Here is a 27,094-nt window from a genome sequence, read left to right as displayed (position 1 = left end):
TCTACCCGCAGCACTCATATATGACTCGGCTCTGATGCTTCGCTCGCTATTAGGAGCAGGTGCGGGTGCGTGACTCTCTACCTCCTCCTCGATCGGTCTAGGAGACTAGTGCTCTGAAGGATCAGATGCCATTGATCCTATAAAATAGAAAAAAAAAAAAGATCTGCATTAGTGTCACCTCGACTCTATTTAAAGGCCCATGCATGCAATGCAAACTATTTCTTTCTATCTATCTAGGTCTAGGACCGCCTAAACCTTTGCTCTGATACCACTAAATGTGACGCCCCTTACCCATCTACAGTGTAGCCGAGTAAAGCGTGCCACATTCAGTGCTGGAGCGCCCTATCTTATCTTGTCCTATCCATTGTTAATTTTAAACTTTATAGAAAACATGTGGTAAATTTTTTTTATCACAAATTATTTATGTGGAAACCCGGGCAGAGTCTCCTCTATTTTATTAGCATCTAGCGAGTTTTACTATTCACCTATTAAAAATAATTTTATATCTATCTCATATTTCCATATACATCATGTCATTCACAAATTTTCATGTAATTTTGACAAAATAATACAACTCATTCATATGGAAATTTATATACAAAAGCTTACAAGCTTTATTTACAATTCAAAATATAATTACAATTTATTTATAATGGTCAAAATAAGTTACACTGCATTTACTTATGTACAATAAATAAAATGCAAAATCTAATAACATGGGCCCTACCAAAATAAATACTGCTGAGGTAACTTGCAGACACTAGCAAATCTGATCAAATCTTTATCAGGGCACTATTACTGCGACTGTATCTGGTCTCCTGTACCTATGCGATGGAAAACCAACGCGCTGAGCGAATTACTTAATGGTGCATAACTTTAAAAGAAAAATAACTAAATAATTAAAAATAATAATTTTAGGCTAATTTTATAAATTCTAAGTCTTTACAAATTTATTTGACTTTGGGATCAATTTATTTATCAGGATCTTTTCTGTGCATTTATTTCATTTTCAGTCTCTTTAAAATCATATCAGTGCTCAAGTAACCAATAATAGACTATAAAGGCTAGAAACACAGGAGTATACTGGTTAGATAACTATATGTCTATCCTATATACAACTGTCATATCAGGCACCAGGCCAGCGGGCAGGCTTATAAAGCCAGTAATGAAATTAGGCACAATGGCCAATGGGCAGGCATATAACCTATAGAACAATCATATCAGACATATTTTATTGATCAATGATTATTCATATAGGTAGTGCTGCTATCTGTAGTCCCTAATTGGTATACCAATCGATTCAAACTCTATATATAAGCCTAGGTTTACTTTGGGCAATTAAGCATTATTAATTTCTTATTAGAAATTTTCATGTCACTTTGTAGTGGGAAAGTGGGTAGTTTGTCTTGTGAAACTTTCTCTAGGTTCAATTTCAATGTCTTAACTTTATTTATCAATTTGATCACTTTGTGGCCACTATTTGGCCATACTTCCCTCATGAAAGTTGTTCCTCTATGTTTTTCCTTTGTTTTCCCTTTTTGAATAATGTCATTTGGATTTCTGGAGCTCAAGTTATGGTCAAATAACCATAACTGTTTCATTTCCTAATTCTAACTCTTTAATTAGGCAGATTTTGGAGTTATAATTTAGCAATTTAATTGGACATGTTTTAGTCACTTTTAGGCTTAGTTTCCTTCATAGAGTTTGTTGCCTTATGTCTTATGGTCACTCAAAATTTTGGATTGCAATTTTTCAAGTCTTGTAGAATTACTTATAGCAAAATGACTGGCCTAGACTCAAGTACCCTGTGCCAACAGGATCCCAGTTCAGGTCAGTGGCTTCGACTCAACTTTTAGGATTCTTACATTCATAATTTGAGGAAAGTTTCTAAAACAAAGTTGAATCCCTATTCCTCAGGTTTCCAGAACAATATGGCTCATCCTAATTAGACTTTCCTAGTTGGAGATATGACTAAAAGACCGTTCTGGAGTCAAATGGTCACTTAGGCAATTTCTAGAATTTGCATACTAAATTGATCTAGCCAACTGACTAATTCCCTTGATTTCTGGGTTTTGGTCAAAATACCAATATTATAGGTTTATGTCTTAGGGAAAATTTTCCACTAATTTCATTCTATTTAGACTTTTTTAGACCAAGTTATGGCCTCTTTGCTAAAACTGGTTAGGTAAGCCTATATCTAGCAATTTCTGAGCAATATAGTTCTGGATAGTTTTGTAACCAAACTTGGGCCAAGAATTTGGTTTGGTTGGAGACATTTTTGGGCTCTGTGACCTATATTTAAGCTTTCCAAGGGTATAAACTTCAGGTCATTTAGACCTATCTAGTGGGAGTTATGGCCAAATGGTTGTCTACTATTCATTTGGTCATTTTTTGGGTTCATCATTTGGTCATCCAGATTGGGACAATAATTTGGTCAAGTTCTTGAAAGAATTTGGGAATGATTTCTTCATGAAAAATGAAGCATTTTAGGTCAAGTTTCATCTCCAATTGACCTCATACCAATTGGAGTAACACAAATTCTGTTATGGATCAAAATATACACTTGATTTTCAAAGTCTCAACCTGCATGGAAAAGTACACTTCCAAATTTCATTTCCTCAAACTCCCAAACTACAAATTAACATTCATGGCACTTCTAAACATCATCAATTCATCTCAACAAGTCAAATTCTAGCAATAACACAAAGTGTCCAATAGTTAGGTTAAAGCCCTAACTCTAATTTGTCAATCATAATATACACATGCAATCAATTTCTCACACATATCACTTCATCTACACATCCATTAACATCACTAAACACTATTTACATGCATGAAAACATTAAACTCCCATGTTCCTTATCATTTGCTTTCAATTTCATGTTATACTCACTTATTTCAACCTCAATTCAAGATTTAACTAAGGAAGGAAGAGGAAACTTTCACTAACCTTGAATGGACAATTCTTCAAGTTGCTAAAACTTCACCAATCTACTCTTTCTTGGCTACCAATTGACTTCCCAAGGTGTGGGGATGAAGTTTAATGAAGGAACTTATGAAGATATGGTGAAAGAAGAGAGGATTTCAAGCTTAAAAAAATGAAAATGGAGGAGAGAGTTCAAGAAGAAATTTCAGCCATGGGTGTTTTGGGAGGAAGAAGATGGCACTTAGTGGTTGAAATGTTGTCATTTTATGGCTATATACACCCCACTACTCCAAATTAAATTATTAGTAATAATAATTAAAATTTTAATATTTATAATAATTTCCTTTATGTTCCTTTAATCACTTTACATATAATTTCATGTTTTCATAGGATTTTTAAAATTTTAATATTACTCATTTTAATAAACATTTACGTCAAAAGCAACTCGATGTGCTAAATGATCAAAATGCCCCTTTTCAGGTTATAGTCAAACTTTTTCGATAATACTAACTAAATCCCCGATCCGACAGTTCTTTTAATTTTATACGGTCTATTTCATTTTTATTTTTACCTGTACCAATTAACTAATTTTTCTTTAACATTTTTAATGTCAGTTTTACCTTAGTAGACTTTTAATTAAGTCCCGAAAATTATTTCCTATGGTTCCTCGTGGGTCTAGGGTCGTCAACTATCTATGCAGTGACTTCCCTATACGGTCACCTATCGCCATGGTTTCGGCTCCTTTAACCTAGTTACACTTCATTTCTTTCATTTTCTCTAAATTTTTCTTGGTCTTTATTTCTTTAATTTATGTCTTCTCACCCTAGTTTAAGTGTAGTTCCAGGCATTCTGACTGTCCAAATAGACGTTAGTCATCAGAATAGTAGAATTAGGGTATTACAATTAGGGTTTTGGTGGAATTGGTGATTTGTGATGTGAGGCATAGTTGAAATGTTTGAAGTCTAATTTTTATCAATTGATATGTGTTTGTTTAGAAATGAAGCTGCTTGTGGGATTCAGTTGAAGAATTGGAAGTGTGTTTGATGTGTAGGGATTCTAGACCCTTGAGTTCAGTGTGTTTGTGTGGCTATAAGTGGAGCTACACAAATCCAATTGGTGTGAGACCAATTGGAGACAAAACCTTAGACATAATGCTAAAAATTTGATGAAGCAAGCTTGCCTAGAAACTGAGCATAACTTGCTCTAAATTAGGCTTGAATCCAGAAATGGCATTTTGGACCTAGATAGAATGACCATTTGGACAGTGTTTAGTAAAATGAGCATAACACATTGTAGAAAACTCCAATTTCCATGATTCTTAAACCAAAAGAATTCTATGACATAGGAAAACATCTTTCATGCAGAACTAGGAACCTAATTATGAGCCTAACTCAACCAAATTACTAGACTAAATTAGTCCATCAAACCTGCCCTGACACTGGACCAAACTTAGAAATCTTGGACATTAGCTAATCCAACTAGTTTTGGTAAAATAGCCATAACTTTCTTTAGAAAACTTTAAATGAAATGATTCAAAATGATCTGAAAAGCTAAGACAGAGATCTAAAACTTTGTTTTCAGGACTTGGACCAAATTCTGAGCCTAAGGTGCTCAAAAACTAAATGCAAAATTGGGTAGAAACCTGGAAATAAGGAAATTTGTAAGGTCCAGTACCCTAGATTAGCACTCAATCAATTAACCATAATTTGAGCTACAGAACCTCAAATTAAGTGATTCAAATTGGAAATTAAAGCTAAGACATAGGAGAATAACTTTCATTGAGATCACTTTACCAAATTTGGATAGGAACTAGGTTAAATTTGGGTTCAAACCTCAGAGTCTAGTACTATCCAAAACCAAAATTTCTTCAAATTGCTTAAGTAAATTAGCCATTCATTAGGCATTTAATTAATTAGCTATTAGTGGTAGTTACATTAAATATTAAGACATTTTCATTGTGTATTTTCTGTTGAGAAAGAAACCTCAAAGGTCAAGGAGAAGTGAGCTAAAGAAAGAAGGGATACAATAAAGGTTTGTGGACAACTTCACTTTTCTCTTGTTTTTATTTATGAAAACTATTTAAATGGACTTTTTCTGATCCAGTTGGGCTTTCCATTTTTCCATTGGATATTATATATTATATTAAGGATTTTACATTATGAAATGATATTGAATTTATGAAAAGGCGGATGTTGGCCATTTATATCATTGTAACAAGGGGTGGGCCGATGTTGTATGCTTTTTAAAGTGTTTTTGAGAAATTGTGTGTTGCCAACCCCAAGCAAGTTTGAGATAAATTAAATGTGTTGTTGATTTATAAAGGTCATTATTTGACTTGGGAAATTTTGAAATTTATTTTTAAACCACAGTTAGCATGACAGACCCTCATTGTATTCCTCCCCACATGTGGGGTTGAGTTTGATATTTGATATGTTACCTCCCTCTCTGGTTTATCAGCAGAAGTTGAGTTCGGATGAGTACTCATTAGCCAGTAAGCCACCTCTCTCATTAATAATGATTAGTAGGGCTGAGATTGCTTTATTGAGGTGTATAACATGACATTGATTGGACATTTTGTGTTATGATCTACACTGTGTATTCATTAGCAATACTTATGTAAATTTAATTTTTTAAAGAAAAATGTTTCAAACAAATGATTTATTATCAATTGGAAAATGTTATGACAATTTTATGATTTGTGAAAATTGTGATTTCTTATGTTTTGGGTGAATTGTGTTAATATTAAATTTTATTTTAAAATTTTAAGTTGTGCACCACTGAGTGTAATACTCAGCGATGGCTTGTTATGCTATAACAGGTAGGAGTGAGGAGAAGACTGAATAGATAGTCGAGTGAGCTGTAGTTGGAGAAGTTTGTGGTCTAATTTTTGGGTATATTAGGTGTACCCATTGTATTTTCCTTTTTGATGTAATTATAGTTACACGTATGTATGTAATCATGAATATTGAGCAGTTGTACAAAATGTCTCGTATGACATTTGTAACATCCCCATTGCACGTGTTCTGTACGTTCTATTGCTCCAGTGGTCAAATAACAGTCCAGGCAAGTTAGGATGTCTGGAACTACACTTCGGTGATGCTGAACAGACATATAATGATGAAATAAATAAAACGAAAATACAAGAAAAATCAAACAAAAATGAAAGAGAGAAAATGAAGCTAAGTTAAACGAGCCGGCACCGCAGCGATGGGTGACAGCATTGGGAAGGCCGTTGCCGACCCCAGGACCGCGGCGAACCCTCTGAATATAATTTTGAGACATAAATAAAGGTTTATTGAAATGTAATTGACACTAGAAATATCAAAGAAAAATTAGTAAATTAGTATAAAGAAAAATGAAAAATCGTGAAACAGATAAAAATCGGGAATATAACCCGAAGTGGGGTATTTTGGTCAAATGACACCTAGTGTTGCCTTTTGACCTCAATGTCCATTAAGAATAAATGATATTGCACTTAGGAAATGTCATGAAAAAAATTAAAATGGGATACAATATATAAATAGTAAAAGGATGGTGCTAAATGAGCAAATAAGGAAACTTTAACTAATTAAATATTAAAATAAGCTTAGTGCTCCACTAACTTGAATATTGGGACACTAAAATATGCTTTGGGATAGCAGATTGCACTCATTATCATCTTCATCTTCAACCTTTAAAGTTTTGGACGAATTGAACTTCCATGGAAGTCCACCATGGCCAAACTCCCTCCATCACCAAGCACCATTGATCAAGCCCTCCTTTCTACTTAGTTACTTCATTAAAGCTTGCCTACTCACCTTGGGGAAGATATTGGCAATAAGAAAAACAAGATTTGGTGAAGTTTGAAGGAAGCTCACAAGTGGTAAGTGTCCAAAACCTCTCCATTGCTTTAGTAAACCTTGTGTTTAGGTTGAGGTGAGTATTTTGGTGAAGAGAAATGAAAGAAATAGTGAGAAATGGACTTGTCCATTTTTGGCAGCCATGAACCTTTGTTGAGCTTGAGTTATTTTTACTTCTAATGAATGGAAATGAAGGTTAATTAATTTAAATGAAAGTTGTAGTAAGTTTGTATCTAAGTATATGCATGTAGTGTTTGAATTAAGGGTGTGAAATGGAACTTTGATGCCTTGAGCAAACTGCCATATTTTGCTGCCCCTTATAGCATGAATTTGTGTGTGAACATTTAGTTATTAATGAAATATGCTAAGGTTAAATTGTGGGCAGCAAGTGTAAGTGATATTGAAGTATGATTATGTTGAAGTGTATGTGTAATATTGACATTGAGATGTGTTAAATTTTGGTGGAAGTGAATGTTAAATTAATGGTGAATTCTGTGCATTGAGCACTTGAATATTCTGCCCAAAATTGTTGCTGGAATTGTGTACAATATATATATGGAAGTGTTATTGATTGAATATTGAAGAAATGAGGAGGAAAAGGAATATCAAATTGGAAGTGTATGTGCTTTGTGCAGGTTTTATGTGAAGGCAGTACATAAATTAGGCCATAAATGCCAAACTATGAACCCAATTGGTATGAGGCCAATAGGAGGTGAAACTAGACACCAAATAGGCCAACCTTCATGCAGAAATTTTGCCAAAATTCTGCCTAGAAACTGACCTTAAAAATGACCAAATCCGGATTAGCAACCTTGCAACCCAGATTTTTGACCATATGAACAGTAGTCCTTTAGATGACCATAACTCACTCAAAAGAGGTTCAATTGACATGAAATTTTTACCATGGTTAGTTTAGACACAGATCTACAATTCTTATGAAGACACCAAAGCCTAGAAATGGCCAGAACTAAGTCAAATGGCTTGCACAATTTCGGGTACAAAAACTGCCGAACCAAAACTGACCTAAAATTGACCAAATTTTGCACTAAAGGTGCAATCTGTCCAGCTTTAGTAAATTGACCATATCTTGGTCTATACAACTCAGAATGACCTGAAATTTTTTCCCGTGTGCAATAAGACATAGAGCTACAATTTTTCTTCTTTCAGCAAAAGCTGAAAACCAAGGGAAATAGGACTTTAAGCTAGACCAATCTAGCATACAAAAATTGAGAATTTGACATTTTGCATACAATGATGCTTGAAGCATTTTGGCAATGAATGCCAACTTGTAAAAATGGTAAATTGCACTAAATGGGCAGCATATTGAGATATAAATTGTGACATATTGATGCTAGAAACAACTTATCCATATTACCTAAAAAGGTCAACATATGCATTGACTTGTGAATTATATAATAGTTAGTAAACTCCAAAAATTAAAGAATTAAACAATTAATTTATAATGTGCCGTAGTTTGCCTAGTTGACTAGTATGGATAGGTTGGCATGCCAATAGGATTATGACAGCTGTTTTGTAAATGGCTTCATGCCATACTGTGTTTTTACGGCTTATTATGCCGTATTGTGACTTTAATAGCCTATGGCTATACATATTGTGTATTTATTCTTGGCTTATCGCCAGATTGACTATATGGCTTCTTAGCCACACTATTTGCACACCGAGAGACACTTTGTGACCGATGGTGTGACGGCCCAAGGTACTAGGTACCCAGTGCCAGTATATCCGTTTATCCAGTCTGGTCAGTATATAGGCTACACGGCCAATAATTTAAGTACTCTTAAATTCAAATACCTAAATCCAGTCTATTGACATACAGCACCATCAAAAATTCGTAAACACTTTATTTACTTTATTTTAGTGTATATTTCTTTATATTTGGCACCACTAAGCAAAATTGCTTAGCGTGTTGCTTTTGTAACGCGTAGGTATTGGAGATACAGCTGGGGAGCCCAGTAGACCTACGACCGGGTGAGACATCAGATCTGCACAGGAGTCCAGAGTCATCTGCACTGCATTGCATACATGGTAGGACTTAGGATATCTTGTATTTTGTACTTTTGTTGTATATTTGAAATTCAGCCCTGTATTTTATAATGTTATGAAAGCTCTAAAGTTTGTAATATTTTGTACATATTAAATGACATGGAGATTTTCTATATATATTTAAATTATTATGGACTGTATTATGGAACTGTTTAATGATTGTAAAAGTCTATTGACTTTATTGAGAAATAGAGATAGTGAAATATTTGAGATTTTGATATCATCATATTAAACTGTTTTCAACAGGTTTGGAAGGACAGTTTGTCTTAAATATAGACGGCACCTTGCCAAATTTTTATGACCAATCTTGAAACAATGATTTTATCAAAGTATGACAATAGTAACAGCATTATATGAATATTATATAAAAGACTTCTTAAAATCTAATTGAGTTCAAGAAATGAAATAATCACAGACTAGGTGTTCCGGCACGCCGTGTAGCACGCCTTGCTCGGCTATACTGTAGACGGGTGAGGGGTGTTACATTTAGTGGTATCAGAGCACGGTTTAAGCGTTTCTGGACCTAGATAGATTGCATATCATGCATTGCATTGTAAGTGTTAAGATGACTCTAATGCAGATCTTTTGATTTTTTTTGTTATTTTGATCAGAATATGGACTCCACATCGCAGAGAGCAGTAGATGAGGAAGTGGAAAGTCATGCTCCATCTATGACTGAACCAGGAGACAGGAGGGAACCTGCTCCACCAGTACCAAATGCACTAGCCACATTTCAACAAATGGCTAAGTTCTTTAGACAGATGGCAGGAGTTATGCCACCACCACCACCTCCACATCAAAAATCTCATATGGAGAGACTCAGGAAGTTTGGAGCAGTGGATTTTCTGGGCAAAAGGGAAGATGATTACATCACGGTGGCGGTTGGGACAGGCTGGAAGAGTTTTGAAACAACTTCATTATACTCCAGAGCAGAATTTGGAAGCTGCTGTATCACTACTGCAAGATGATGCATACCAGTGGTGGGATACAATAATTAGTGAGGTGCCACCAGAACAGATAACTTGGGATTTCTTTCTCACTGAGTTCAAAAAGAAGTATGTGGGCAGTGTATACTTGGAAGAGAAGAGAAGGGAGTTTATTACCCTACGCTAGAGACAGCTGACAGTGGCTGAATATGAAAGAGAATTTGTCGGACTGAGCCACTATGGGCGGGAAATAGTCCCTAATGAGGCAGAGAGATGCAAGAGATTTGAGGAAGGACTCAATGATAACATTAAAGTAATGATTACAGCCTTGGGGATTACAGAGTTTGCCAAGTTAGTGGAAGCTGCACTGAAGGTTGAAAAAGTTAGAATGAATGAGCAGAACAGAAGGGACAGACAGTAGAAAAGAGGTAAGGGTCAGACCGGTACATCTTCTGCCCCTAATAATAAATTCAGAGGTTCGCCTACTCAGAGTTTTAGTAGAGCACCAAGTCAGGGTCAGTCATAGAGGCCCAAATCTCAGTTTGCACCAAGGAGAGGCCAGTCCACCCCTTCAATGGCTAGCTCTCCAGGAACAGGGTACAGGGGACCAGCCCCAACAGTATCTGTTGCTTGCCCACATTGCCGAAAATGGCATAATAGTGAATGTTGGAGGATGATAGGCGCTTGTTTACAGTGTAGATCTACAGACCACCTAGTCCGAGATTGTCCTCGCAGAATGGTACATCCACTCCATTATCAACTGATAGGCCTGCCCCTCCAGCTCCAAGGGGTAGAAGGCCGGGTAAAGTGAGCGGCTAGTACATTACTGAGCATGTCGAGAATCTGTGGAGAGAGCAGAAGGCAGAAAACCAGCCAAAGCCTATGCTATAAGGGCACAGGAGGAACAGGATGCTCTAGATGTTATCAAGGGTATGTTCCTCCTTTATAATATACATGCATGCATTAGTGGATCTGAATCTACTCATTCATATATTTGTATCAAAATTTGCGTAGAAAGCGAAAATACCGGTGGAGGAAAGTGACCAAGACATCCACGGTCACAAATCCGCTAGGCCACGATGTGGTAGCAAACAAGGTGTATAAGGGCTGTCCATTGAAGATTCAAGGGAAAGAGTTCTCGTGAGACTTAATCGAATTGCCTTTCCATGAGTTTGATGTGATTTTGGGAATGGTGGTTATCCCATCATCGTGCAATAGTAGATTGTAAATTGAAGAGAATCTCTCTGAAACCGCTGAGAACGAAGAAATAATAGTAGTGGGTGAAAGGGACATTTCTTGTCTAATGTCATCTCATTTCTGATTTGCAAGGAGATGGGTGAGAAAAGGGTGTGAAGCCTATCCGCACACGTGGTTGACACTAGGCGGGGTAAACTAGACTTGTCGACATACCACGATGAGGATTTCTCGAGGTATTTTACGAGGAATTGCCTAGTTTGCCACCGAGAAAAGGAAGTTGAATTTGCTATTGAGATTATGCTGCATACTCAATTTCAATTGCTCAGTATAGGATGGCACTTCTTTGAATTGAAAGAGTTAAAAATCCAGCTGCAAGAATTACTAGACAAGGGGTTCATACGCCCCAGTGTGTCACCTTGGGGAGCTCCAGTACTATTTGTAAAGAAGAAAGATGGGACACTGAGGTTATGTGTTGACTACCGGTAGTTAAATAGAGTAACAGTGAAGAACAAGTATCCGTTGCCTAGAATTGACGATCTGTTTGATTAGTTGAAGGGAGCCGGTGTGTTTTCTAAGATTGATCTCAGATCAGGGTATCATCAGCTAAGGGTTAAGGATGCAGATGTGCCTAAGACTGCATTTAGAACTTGGTATGGGCATTATGAATTCTTGGTGATGCCATTTGGGTTAACAAACGCTCCAGCAGCATTCATGGACCTTATGAACCGTATCTTCCATCCATACTTAGATCGGTTCATAGTGGTCTTCATTGATGACATCCTGGTGTATTCTAAGGATAAAGTAGAACATGATGAGCATTTGAAAATTGTTTCGCAGACTCTAAAAGAGAAGAAATTGTATGCTAAATTGTCCAAGTGTGAGTTCTGGTTGAATGAGATTGCATTCGTTGGACATGTAGTATCTGCTGAAGGGATTAGAGTGGATCCCAAGAAGATTGAAGCAGTGATGGAATGGAAGCCTCCCAGAAATACAACTGAGATCAGAAGTTTATTGGGGTTAGCTGGATATTATAGAAGATTTGTAAAGGGATTTTCCCTATAGCTGCTCCAATGACCAAATTACTACACAAGAATATGAAATTTGATTGGAATGACAAGTGTCAAGCCAGTTTTGAGAGGTTGAAGGCTATGTTGACAGAGGTACCAGTGTTAACACAGCCAATGTCTGGAAAAGACTTTATAGTCTACAGTGATGCCTCACACAATGGGTTAAGGTGTGTACTCATGCAAGAAGGGAAAGTGGTCGCATATGCTTCTAGGCAGTTAAGGCCACATGAAAAGAATTACCCTACTCATGATTTAGAGTTAGCAACAATTATCTTCGCATTGAAGATATGGAGGCATTACTTGTATGGAGAAAAATGCTACATAGACACAGACTATAAGAGTTTGAAGTATCTGCCAACCCAGAAGGAACTTAATTTGAGACAGAGGCGATGGATTGAATTCCTGAAAGATTATGATTGTGTGATTGACTACCACCCTGAGAAGGCAAATGTAGTCGCTGATGCTTTAAGCAGAAAATCTATTGTAGCATTAAGATCTCTGAATGCCCAACTATCCTTAACTCATGATGGAGTTATTTTTGCTGAGTTGCAAGTGAAGCCGAATCTGTTACAATAGATACAGGATGGGCAGAAGACAGATGGGAAATTAATGGCTGTTATGGGCAAAATCACTGAGGGGAAGGAAATTTAATATGAAGTGAAAGAAAATGGGTGCCTATACTATAAAGAAAGAGTGTGTGTTCCAGATGATAAAGAATTGAAAACCAATATTCTGAAAGAAGCACATAACAGTGTGTATGCTATGCACCCAGAAAGCACAAAAATGTACCATGACCTGAAACTTCGATACTGGTGGCCAGGTATGAAGAAGAACATAGTTGACTATGTAACAAGATGCTTGACATGTCAGCAAGTCAAAGCAGAACATCAAGTTCCATCAGGTTTATTACAGCGCATAAACATACCTGAATGGAAATGGGACTGAGTCACTATGGACTTTGTCAGTGGTCTACCTCTCACTCAGAAGAAGCATGATGCAGTATGGGTGATTGTGGATAGGTTAACCAAATCAGCACATTTTTACGCGATTAGAACCGACTACTCACCGGAAAAGCTAGCGAGTGTACATCAGTGAGATAGTTAGACTACATGGAATTCCACTTTTCATTATATCTGATAGAGACCCGAGGTTTACATCTAGATTTTGGAAGAAATTACAAGAATCCTTGGGCACACAACTCCATTTTAGTACGGCTTTTCATCCTCAGACGGATGGACAGTCAGAAAGAATAATCCAGGTAAATTTTGAAACTCATTGAGTTATTGTAAACAATAATTGAATTGATAATGATAATAATAACCGAACATATGTGATAGGTCCTCGAGGATATGCTGAGAAGTTGTGTTATTAAGTTTGAGGGAAGTTGGGACAAATACCTTACACTGGCAGAATTTGCATATAATAATAGCTATCAAGCTAGCATACAAATGGCACCCTATGAAGCACTGTATGGGAGAAAATGCAGAACACCTGTATGTTGGACTGAATTGGGTGAAGATAAGCTAGTGGGGCCAGACTTGATAAAACAGACAGAGAAAAAGGTGAAACTGATAAAGGCCAATTTGAAAGTTGCCTCAGACCGACAGAAATCTTATGCTGACTTGAAAAGAAAGGACATGGAGTATGAAGTTGGCGAGAAAGTATTTCTCAGAGTATCACCGTGGAAGAAAGTGTTGAGATTCGGGAAAAAGGGAAAATTAAACCCTGGGTTTATTGGCCCATATGAAGTTATTGAACGTGTGGGACCAGTAGCCTACAGATTAGCCTTACCACCTGAGCTGGACAAGATACATAATGTATTCCATGTCTCGATGCTCAGAAGATACAGATCAGATCCTTCACATGTCATCTTAGCAGAAGAAATTGTGGTACGACCTGACCTGACATATGAAGAAGAACCAATTAAAATCTTGGCACGAGAGGTAAAAGAGCTCATAAATAAGACAATTCCACTAGTGAAAATCCTATGGAGACACCACAACACGGAAGAGGCAACATGGGAAAGCGAGGAGACAATGAGACAACAGTTCCCTCAGCTCTTCACATCAGGTAAATTTCGAGGATGAAATTTTTATTTAGAGGGGAAGAGTTGTAACATCCCCATTGCACGTGTTCTGTACGTTCTGTTGCTCCAGTGGTCAAATAACAGTCCAGGCAAGTCAGGATGTCTGGAACTATACTTCGGTGATGGTGAACAGACATATAATAATGAAATAAATAAAAAGAAAATACAAAAAAAATCAAACAAAAATGAAAGAGAGAAAATGAAGCTAAGTTAAACGAGCTGGCACCGCAGCGATGGGTGACAGCACTGGGAAGGCCGTTGGCGACCTCAGGACCGCGGGGAACCCTATGAATCTAATTTTGAGACATAAATAAAGGTTTATTGAAATGTAATTGACACTAGAAATATCAAAGAAAAATTAGTAAATTAGTACAAAGAAAAATGAAAAATCGAGAAACAGACAAAAATCGGTGTTACCGAAAAATCGGGAATATAACCTGATGTGGGGTATTTTGGTCATTTGACACCTAGTGTTGCCTTTTGACCTCAATGTCCATTAAGAATAAATGATATTTCACTTAGGAAATGTCATGAAAAAAAATTAAAATGGGATACAATGTGTAAATAGTAAAAGAATGGTGCTAAATGAGCAAATAAGCAAACTTTAACTAATTAAATATTAAAATGAGCTTAGTGCTCCACTAACTTGAATATTGGGACACTAAAATATGCTTTGGGACAGCAGATTGCACTCATTATCATCTTCATCTTCAACCTTTAAAGTTTTGGACGAATTGAACTTCCATGGAAGTCCACCATGGCAAAACTCCCTCCATCACCATGCACCATTGATCAAGCCCTCCTTTCTACTTAGTTCCTTCATTAAAGCTTGCCTACTCACCTTGGGGAAGATATTGGCAACAAGAAAAACAAGATTTGGTGAAGTTTGAAGGAAGCTCACAAGTGGCAAGTGTCCAAAACCTCTCCCTTGCTTTAGTAAACCTTGTGTTTAGGTTGAGGTGAGTATTTTTGTGAAGAGAAATGAAACAAATAGTGAGAAATGGACTTGTCCATTTTTGGCAGCCATGAACCTTTGTTGAGCTTTAGTTATTTTTACTTCTAATGAATGGAAATGAAGGTTAATTAATTTAAATGAAAGTTGTAGTAAGTTTGTATCTAAGTATATGCATGTAGTGTTTGAATTAAGGGTGTGAAATGGAACTTTGATGCCTTGAGCAAACTGCCATATTTTGCTGCCCCTTATAGCATGAATTTGTGTGTGAACATTTAGTTATTAATGAAATATGCTAAGGTTAAATTGTGGGCAGCAAGTGTAAGTGATATTGAAGTATGATTATGTTGAAGTGTATGTGTAATATTGACATTGAGATGTGTTAAATTTTGGTGGAAGTGAATGTTAAATTAATGGTGAATTCTGTGCATTGAGCACTTGAATATTCTACGCAAAATTGTTGCTGGAATTGTGTACAATATATATATATATATATGGAAGTGTTATTGATTGAATATTGAAGGAATGAGGAGGAGAAGGAATATCAAATTGGAAGTGTATGTGCTTTGTGCAGATTGTGTGTGAAGGCAGTACATAAATTAGGCCATAAGTGCCAAACTATGAACCCAATTGGTATGAGGCCAATAGGGGGTGAAACTAGACACCAAATAGGCCAACTTTCATGCAGAAATGTTGCCAAAATTTTTCCTACAAACTGACCTTAAAAATTACCAAATTCGGATTAGCAATCTTGCAACCCAGATTTTTGACCATATGAACAGTAGTCCTTTGGATGACTATAACTCACTCAAAACAGGTCCAATTGACCTGAAATTTTTACCATGGTTAGTTTAGACATGGATCTACAATTCTAATGAAGACACCAAAGCCTAGAAATGGCGAGAACCAAGTCAAATGGCTTGCACAATTTCGGGTACAAAAACTGCCGAACCAAAACTGACCTAAAATTGACCAAATTTTGCACTAAAGGTGCAATCTGTCCAGCTTTAGTAAATTGACCATATCTTGGTCTATACAACTCAGAATGACCTAAAATTTTGCCCAGCGTGCAATAAGACATAGAGCTACAATTTTGCTTCTTTGACCAGAAGCTAAAAACCAAGGGAAATAGGACTTTAAGCTAGACCAATCTAGCACACAAAAATTGAGAATTTGACATTTTGCATATAATGATGCTTGAAGCATTTTGGCAATGAATGCCAACTTGTAAAAATGGTAAATTGCACTATATTGGCAGCATATTGAGATATAAATTGTGACATATTGATGCCAGAAACAACTTATCCTTATTACCTAAAAAGGTCAACATATGCATTGACTTGTGAATTATATAATAGTTAGTAAACTCCAAAAATTAAAGAATTAAACACTTAATTTATAATGTGTCGTAGTTTGCCTAGTTGACTAGTATGGATAGGTTGGCATGCCAATAGGATTATGACAGCTATTTTGTAAATGGCTTCATGCCATACTGTGTTTTTACGGCTTATTATGCCGCACTGTGACTTTAATAGCCTATGGCTATACATATTGTGTATTCATTCTTGGCTTATCACCAGATTGACTATATGGCTTCTTAGCGATACTATTTGCACACCGGGAGACACTTTGTGATCAATGGTGTGATGGCCCGAGGTACTAGGTACCTAATGCCAGTATATCCATTTATCCAGTCTGGTCAGTATATAGGCTACACGGGCAGTAATTCAAATACTCTTAAATTCAAATACCTAAATCCAGTCTACTGACATACAGCACCACCAAAAATTCATAAACACTTTATTTACTTTATTTTAGTGTATATTTCTTTATATTTGGCACCACTAAGCAAAATTGCTTAGTGCGTTGCTTTTGTAACACGTAGGTATTGGAGATACAGCTGGGGAGCCCAGTAGACCTATGACCGGGTGAGACATCAGATCTGCACAGGAGTCCAGAGTCATCTGCACTGCATTGCATACATGGTAAGACTTAGGATATCTTGTATTTTGTACTTTTGTTCTATATTTGAAATTCAACCCTGTATTTTGTAATGTTATGAAAGCTCTAAAGTTTGTAATATTTTGTACATATTAAATGACATGGAGATTTTCTATATATATTTAAATTATTATGGACTGTATTATGGAACTATTTAATGACTATAAAAGTCTATTGACTTTATTGAGAAATAGAGACTGTGAAATATTTGAGATTTTGATATCATCATATTAAACTGTTTTCAATAGGTTTGGAAGGACAATTTGTCCTAAATATAAACGACACCTTGCCAAATTTTTATTACCAATCTTGAAACACTGATTTTATCAAAGTATGACAATAGTAACAGCATTATATGAATATCACATAAAAGACTTCTTAAAATCTAATTGAGTTCAAGAAATGAAATAATCACAGACTAGGTGTTCCGGCACGCCGTGTAGCACGCCTTGCTCGGCTATACTGTAGACGGGTGAGGGGTGCTACAACATTTGAGTTTGTAAATATTGAAATCTTATTTTTATGTAAGTGTTGATTGCTTTGAAATGAAAATGAAGAATGAATTGTGAAATGTTGAAAATGTTGAGATTGAACTTGGGTATTATTATAAATTACTTTTTCAGGTGAATCGAAGAACTATTTTCTTATATTTACAGCCGTTACTCTGCCAAATTTTTGTAAAATTTTAAAAATGCAGAAAAAAAAAATTTATGATATCTACCTAATTTTAAAAGGATACTTTAACCACTATTTTTATGGTCATGTAAAACTCTCAAATGTTTTGGAACTATTTTAAAATCGCATATAGTGTATTTAATGAGTTATCAGTAGGCGAAGTTCGATAATTTATTATGTATAATATGGGATCATGTCATGTGTGACACCCCTCACTCGACTACAGTGTAGCTAAGCAAGGTATGCCATACTCGGTACCGGAGCACCCTATTTTATCTTACTTTATTCCTTTATAAATTTTTTTCTCGTTATATTTTAATATCAATTATTTTTCTATGGAGAAACCATTGGAGTTTCCTCTGTTTATATTACCATTTGGCATATTTGACTATTTACTTGCTTGAAAATTCAACAATATTTTCACAATAAAATCTTATCCATACTAATCATAATTATCTCATCACACATTCAATTCTTGCAACTCATTTGCGTACATGTCCATTCATACTCAATTTATGTATCAAAATTCACAAACTTTATAATTTATATGATTTACAAGCTAATTTCATAAATTTATAATTTACATGATGTACAAATTAACTACAATACCATAATTTACATTACAATTAGTAACTAATTATAAATACATAAAATAACTTTTGTGAGCTCTATCTACATGCATTGCTGAGGAAGTGAAAACCTTGAGCACTTCTGACACTTCTACAGATATGGACTCCAAAAATCTCAGTTAAACTACCTGCGCGAGGAAATAAATCCATTGCGCTAAGCATTGCTGCTTAGTGGTACAATAATATAACAAGAAAATAATATATACAAATAAATAAAGAATCAAGCATTCTAAATATTCAAGTATCAATTTGATTTAAAATGATATTTCTAGTATTAACTATCTTATATGCTAATTTGTTCCTCTTTGGAAGTACTGAGTTTATAGCCTTACAGTAATAATATTCAATATACATTTTATTCTAAGAGTATTGTATTTGAGGTCTCTCTATGATTCTGCAAATTGTATTTTTGTTATGTTTCTATTGCTAATCTCTTATTCACATTTCATTCAATACTTTCTAATGTTTTTAATTGCTAATATTCTTAAATAATTTCAATAATTTATACTGCCCAGGTAACCTATGATAGGCTAACTAAACTGGATAACGGATCATTGGTACTGGACACTGCTGTAACACCCCTCACTCGTCTACAGTGTAGCCAAGCAAGGCGTGCTACACGGCGTGCCGGAGCATCTAGTCTGTGATTATCTCATTTTTTAAACTCAATTTGATTTAAGAAGTCTTTATGTGATATTCATAACATACTGGTTCTATTTTCATATTTTAATAAAATTAGTATTTCAAAATAGTAATAAAAATCCAATAAAGTGCCGTCTGTATTTCGGACAAACTGTCCTTCTAAACCTGTTAAAAACAGTTCAATATGATAATATTCTCAAAATCTTAACTAATTTTTCAACCTCAAAATTTCATAGTTTCAAAATACAATCCATTATAATTTACATTCATCCAGACACTCTCCATAGGAGTTTAATAAGTACAAATTATTACAAACCTTAAAGTTTTATAATATACAAATAACATAACAAAATGTCAAAATACAACTGATAGTCATTACACAAGATCCTAAGTCCTACCATGTATGCAGTGTAGTGCAGATGACTCTGGACTCCTGTGGAGATCTGATGTCTCACTCGGTCGTAGGTCTACTGGGCTCCTCAGCTATGTCTCCAATACTTACGCATAGCAAAAGCAATGCGCTAAGCAATTTTACATGTCAAATATAAAAAAATATACACTAAAAAAAATAAATGAATTGTTTATGAATTTATGACATCGATATTCTTTACAGTTGTTGATTCTACTTTTATTTGCTAACCTTTCATTTTTGCTAATTTTTGGTGGTGCTGTATGTCAATAAACTGAATTTAACTATTTGAATTTAATAATGCTTAAATTAACTGCCGGTGTAGCCTATACACTGACCAGACTGGATAAACAGATATACTAGCATTGGGTACCTAGTACCTCGGGATATCACACCATCGGTCACAAAGTGTCTCCCGGTGTACAAACAGTGTGGCTAAAAAGCCATATAGTCAATCCGGCGATAAGCCAAGTATAATAACACAATACGTATAGCCATAGGCTATTAAAGTCGTAGTGCAACATAATAAGCCATAAAAACACAGTATGACATGAAGCCATTTACAGAACAGCTATCAGAATTCTATTGGTATGCCAACCTATCCAAACTAGTCAACTAGGCAAACTAGGGCACATTACAAATTAATTGTTTAATTCTTCATTTTTTTGAGTTTACTAATTATCATGTAATTCACAAGTCAATGTAAATGTTGACCTTTTTAGGTAATATGGATAAGTTGATTCTAGCATCAACATGTCACAATTTGTAATTCAATATGCTGCCAATATAGTGCAATTTACCCTTTTCACAAGTTGGCATTCATTACCAAATTACTTCAAGCATCATAGTATGTAAATGTCAAATTTTTAGCTTTAGTGTGCTAGATTGGTCTAGCTTAATGTCCTATTTCTCTTGGTTTTTAGCTTCTTGTCAAAGAAGAAAAATTGTAGCCCTATGTCTTATTGAACTTTTGACACAAATTTCAGGTCATTCTGAGTTGTATAGGCCATGATATGGTCAATTTACTAAAGCTGGACAGATTACATCTTTAGTGCAAGATTTGGTCAATTTTAGGTCAAATTCAGTTCTGGCAGTTTTGATACCCGAACTTGGGCAAGCAATTTGACTTGGTTCTGGCCATTTCTGGGCTTTGGTGTCTTCATAAGAATTGTAGCTCTATGTCTAAAATTTCCATGGCAAAAATTTCAGGTCATTTGGACCTATTTTAAGTGAGTTATGATCAGTTGAATTGTTACTGTTCATATGGTCAATTTCTAGGTTTGCAAAGTTGCAATTCTGGATTTGGTCATTTTTAAGGTAAGTTTCTAGGCAGAATTTTGGCAACATTTCTACATCAAAGTTGGTCTATTTTGTGTCTAGTTTCACCTCCCATTGGCCTCATACCAATTGGGTTCACAATTTTGCACTTATAACCTAATTTATGTACTGCCAACAACACACAACCTGCACATGAAAATCACACTTCCAATTTGACAATCCTCCTCCTTCCAATACTTCAATATTCATTCATGGCACTTTTATACATATTCAACACAATTCAAGCAAAGCATTTTGGGCAGAACACTCAAGTGCTCAATGCACACAATACACCATTAATGTTTAACATTTACTTTAACCCAAATTCAATATACATCAACACTAATATTACACATACACTTCCATGGCAATTACACAAACTGGCCATAATTCAACACCAAACATGGCAGTTTACTAAAGTATCAAAGTCCCATTTTTTAAACCCTTAATTCAAGTACTAACATACACATACTTGGGCATTAACCTACTATAACTTCCATTTGAGTTAATCAACCTTAATTTCCATCCATTAGAGGTAAGAAAAACTCAAACACATCAAGCTTTCATGGCTGCCGAAAGTGAACAATTTCATAACTCAATAATTTCTTCCATTCTCTTCACCAATTTACTCACCTCAACTTAAACATAAAGTTCACTAAAGCAAGGGAGAGGATTTGGACACTTACCTCTTGAGAGCTTCCCTAAAACTTTACCAAATCTTCTTTTTCTTATTCCCAATATCTTCGTTAAGGTGAGTGCATAAGCTTTAATGATGCAACCAAGTGGAGATGATACCCATACAATTTTGCATACAATTTTGTTAACCCAAATGGCATCACTAGGAATTCATAATGCCCATACTGGGTTTTAAATGCAGTCTTAGGCACATATGCATCCCTAACCGTTAGCTGATGATACCCTGATCTAAGATCAATCTTAGAAAACACACCGGCTCCCTTCAACTGATCAAACAGATCGTCAATTCTAGGCAATGGATACTTGTTCTTCATTGTTACTTTGTTTAACCACTGGTAATCAACACATAACCTCAGTGTCCCATCTTTCTTCTTTACAAATAGTACTGGAGCTCCCCATGGTGACACACTAGGGCGTATGAACCCCTTGTCTAGTAATTATTGCAACTGGATTTCAATTCAGCAGGTGCCATCCTATATGGAGTAATTGAAATTGGAGCTGTACCCGGCAAAATCTCAATAGCAAATTCAACTTCCCTTTCTAGTGGCAAACTAGGCAATTCCTCAAGAAATACTTCAGAGAAATCCCTTACTGTGGGTATGTCATACAAGTCAAATTTACCCTGCCTAGTGTCAATCACATGTGCCAGATAGTCTTCACACCCTTTTCTCAACCATCTCCTTGCAACTGTAGCTGAGATGACATTGGACAAGAAATCTGTCCTTTCACTCACAACTGTTATTTCTTCGTTCTCAGTAGTTTTCAGAGAGATTCTCTTCAATTTACAATCTACTATTGCCTGATGATGGGATAACCAGTCGATTCTCAAAATCACATCAAACTCATGGAAAGATAATTTGATTAAGTATGTCGAGAACTCTTTCCCTTGAATCTTCAATGGACAGCCCTTATATACCTTGTTTACTACCACACTGTGGCCTAGCGGATTAGTGACCAGGATGTCTTGGTCACTTTCCTCTACTAGTATTCCCTTTTCTACGGGCAGCTTGATACAAATATATGAATGAATAGATCCAGGATCCACTAATGCATGCACAAAAGTATTATAGAGGAGGAATGTACCCTTGATGACATCTGGAGCATCCTATTCTTCCTGTGCCCTTATAGCATAGGCTCTGGCTGGTTTTCTACCTTCCGCTCTCTCCACAGATTCTGATACAGGTTTCTGTGAAGTACCGACTACCTCAGCCTTACCCGGCTTTCTACCCCTTGGAGTTTGAGGGGCAGGCCTATCACTTGATACCAGAGTAGATGTAGTAGTTCTGCGCGGACAATCTCTGATTAGGTGGTCTTTAGACCCACACTGTAAACAAGCACCTATCATCCTCCAACATTCCCCCTTATGCCATTTTTGGCAATCTGGGCAAGCAACAGATACTGTTGGGGCTGGTCTCCTTAACCCTATCACTGGAGAGCTAGCCACTGAAGGTGTGGACTGGCCTCTCCTCAGTGCAAACTGAGATTTGGGCCTCTTTGATTGACCCTGACTTCGTGCTCTACTGAAACTCTGAGTAGATGAACCTCTAAATTTTTTACTAGGGGCAGAAGATGTCACACCCTACCCCTCTGTAAGGCATAACATAATCTCATAGTATACCTAATGAATTACCAAACTTTGTCTATTGATAATCCATTAAATACACTAGAAGGGATTTTAAAACTTTTTTTACTTCTTTTTGTAGTGGTGAGCACTTTTGATAGGTATTAAAAATTTTTAACTGAAGTGAAACAAAATAACAAATTTGAGTATCAATAATTTCTGTAAAAATTTTGGCAGAGTGCCATCTGTATTTTGATTAAAACATTTTTTCAAAAACCTATAAAAAAAACACTTCCAATATATTTCTCAATCCCAAACTCCAATAACAATTCAACACAATAATTTTCTCAACATTATCAACTCAGTTCAACAATCAATTTTCTAGTGTTCCCAAAAGATGAGATAAAAGAAATATATCACAATATTTTTACATGCCAAAATAATTTACAATTTTAGTTTACAACTGCTCAAGACCAAGTACAATATATACATATAGTGCACGTACATTATAACAAAAACTGCACAATATGGTATACTCGATATACCCGGCGAAATCTCAAAATGTGGTACAAGCAGCCTACTCTGCTGCTCTGTCCATCTGTCTACCTGCGACAATAATGAAAAAGCTATCGCTGAGTAAAATTTACTCAGTTGTGCACAATAACAATTTAAAATGCAGTATGTAAAACTTTTACTGACAATTTATAATCCAAACAATTTACAATTTTTCAAAGCTCATATAACACAAATTTGATCAAACAATTGAATAACACAGTGTTGCCAATCAATAATACAACTTAGGTCATGACACAAACATTTCTGAACATGCTGTGTTATACACCACGACAAGGCATACTCACCCGACTAATCAAAATCAATGAGGGAGGTAACTAGCTAGATAATGAGTACTCATCCACACTCACCTCAGACTGGCAAGTCAAAGGAGGAGGAATATAGTCATACTCACCCTATAAATGGAGGAGGAACATAGTAATATTGCCATGCCAAGTTTGAATCAAAACAATTCCAAATCACAATATTTCATACAAACCACAAATCACATTTTAACTCAAAATTTCTATTTGCAAAGTAGGCAACACAATAATTTCCAAATGAAATTCCCAAAGCCAAAACAAGAAAAAAAATTATTCATAACTCAATTCTCCAAATAAATTTTCTGGTAAAAGCAGTGAATATAAAACGTATTGTGCACAGACCTCTGATATATGCCTCTTGGCCCTAACTCAGTGTTCCTTATGCTTCTCAATATCCTTTTCAACTGAAACACACAATTTAAAGTGTTTTAGTACTCAATGAATTTGTTTCTAACAATAAAATCCAATATCTAAATTTTCTTGGTACTATTCCCTTCAATTCATTTCATTAGTCAACCAATAATTTGACCTTTGATGCACTCTAAGTGAGTCAATTCTAATGTTACCAATATGTCACATTTTATAGCCCTTTAGTGTTAGTATATGTTACTAATTTCATTTCTAAGTGTATTGCATTTTGTTGCAATTTACCGGATTTCGGTGTACTATTTTGACCTAGCTGGATGACCTAATTTGTCACACCCTACCCCTCTGTAAGGCATGACATGATCCCGTAGTATACCTAATGAATTATCAACTCCGTCTACTGATAACCCATTAAATACACTACAAGGGATTTTAAAAACTTTTCTTACTTCTTTCACAGTGGTGAGCACTATTTACAAGTGTTAAAAACTTTTGTGAACTGAAGTGATAGAACTAACACATTTGACTTATTTGGAATTTCTGTAAAAATTTTGGCAGAGTGCCATCTGTATTTTGGATAAAACAGTTCTTCAGAAAACCTGTAAAAAGCACTTCAATATTTTTCCAAATATCAACTCCAACAAATTTCTCAACACAACATTTTTCTCAACTCAATCCGCAGTGATTTTTCAAAGACTGAGATACAAGAAATATAATACAAAACTATTCAAGTAAATGAAATCTCAAATTTACATTTAAAATAATTTACATTTAATTACTTACCAAAATATTTTACAAGAGTTTTTATACAACTGCTCAAATAATTTACATACATATTATTACATGCATACATCAAAACCTATGTATATGGGTATACCTATGATATACCTAGAGCTGATCTGAATATGTCTTCAAAGAAACTTAATCACTGCTCTATGCTCTTCTTACCTGCGACAGCATACAAAGCTATCGCTGAGTGGTGAACTCAGTGGTGCACAACTATAATTTAAAACATAGTACAATATACATTGAAAAAATTTACAGTAATTAATTTGGAAATCTGAATACTCATCAAATTCCAAAACTCAAAATATTCATTGCCAATAATGTAAATCATTTGTATAAATGACTTTGATCACAAAATTCAATTTATTAAATCATGACTAACCATTTAAGTAATTCCAACAAAATCAATTATACATAAATCATGATTGAAATCACAATTCTTTACCATTCAAAAGCCATTCTGTATCTCAAAAATCATTATGTATCTCAAAAATCAATCTTTATCTCACTAACTATGCAAGACTAATCCGAAAGGGCCATATTCGATGTGATTCTAACTCCCTATGGTCGGGGAGGTCGAATCAGATTCTAGCTCCCTATGGTCGGGGAGGTCGAATCATTGTGCACAGTACCATCACAATAATGAATCTTCCGCAAGGGCCATAACGATAAATTAAACTTAGATCTAACCTTAAATCAGAGGAAAATCTAAGCCTGTGCACGTACCATGGTAATCAAAACACAACTAACTCCATTGTCTTCTCAACAAATGAGAGAGACGGGTAATAACCTAGTCAAGCATCTATAGTGAGATATAAAACAATATCACAATCCATTTAGTGAGCATAAATCACAATATAATTTGATTCAAAGTCAATTCTAATATCCAATAATTTTTATGCTCATCACAATTCAAATCATAAATTTGCATTTTTCCATGAAAATTACCATCACGATTCAAAACATGTTCTATCACAATTTTCCAAAACATATTTTGTTCAATCCATAACAATGCTTAATACTTGTGGAAATACCATTTCACAAAGCTAAAATCATACATACTATAGCAATTTCAATAATAATTGAATTAAATCCAATGCCTGTTAAACATAGTTCATAAGAAAATATGTCATTTAATCATATAAAATATTCAGAATAAAATCAGTTAAAAATTAGTTGTGCACAAAACTCTGATGACTGTCTCCTGGTCCGACTCGTGTTTCCTTCCCTTTCTCGAGTCTTTACTAACTGAGAAACACAATTTAAAGTGTTTCAGTACTAAATTAAATTGTCTCTATCGATAATGCTTGTTAAGTGGTTCACTGAAATCTATTATTTGCTTAATCACCTAATATACCGACCCTCAATATTTTCTAGGTAAATTAGGTTTTGGTGTCCTTAATATGTCACATTCGATAATGTTTTAGGATTGGTACGTGTTACCAAACTCAATTCTATGTATATTGCGTTTTCTTGCATTTCATTGCAAATTGCTGGATTTCGGGATACTAGTTTGACCTAGCCGGACGGCCTAGTTCCCTCGGTTTTCGGGTTTCGGTCAAAACTACGAACTTGTAGATCTATGTCTTATTGCACGCGGGACAAAATTTCAGGTCAATCCGAGTTAAGTAGACCAAGTTATGGTCATTATACTATTGCTGGTCAAATGGCATCAAATTAGGTCAATTTTAGGTCAATTTGGTCAACTTTGATTCGGCCAGTTTTTGGACCCGAAATTGTGCAAGCTTTTTGACTTGCTTCTGGTCATTTCTGGGTTTTGGTGTCTTCATAAGACTTCTAGGTATGGGTCTTAACTATTCATGGTTAAAATTTCAGGTCAATTGGACCTGTTTTGAGTGAGTTATGGCCTAAAAACTCGCTGCTGCCCAATTGGTCATTTTTCAGGTCCTAATTGTACCTAATCCGAATTGGTCATTTTCTTAGGTCACCTTGCAAGCAGAATTTTGGTATGTTTTCTCAAGGAAAGTTGGCACATTTTGTGCCTAGTTCCACCTCCAATTGGTCTCATACCAATTGAGGTTACACATTTAAACTTATTGGCAAAAATGTACACTGCCCT

The sequence above is a fragment of the Hevea brasiliensis genome, chromosome 9, assembly GCF_030052815.1.
Source record: "Hevea brasiliensis isolate MT/VB/25A 57/8 chromosome 9, ASM3005281v1, whole genome shotgun sequence".
NCBI lineage: Eukaryota > Viridiplantae > Streptophyta > Magnoliopsida > Malpighiales > Euphorbiaceae > Hevea > Hevea brasiliensis.
The sequence above is the reverse complement of the archived record's forward strand: the minus strand, read 5'-3'. Positions refer to the sequence as shown.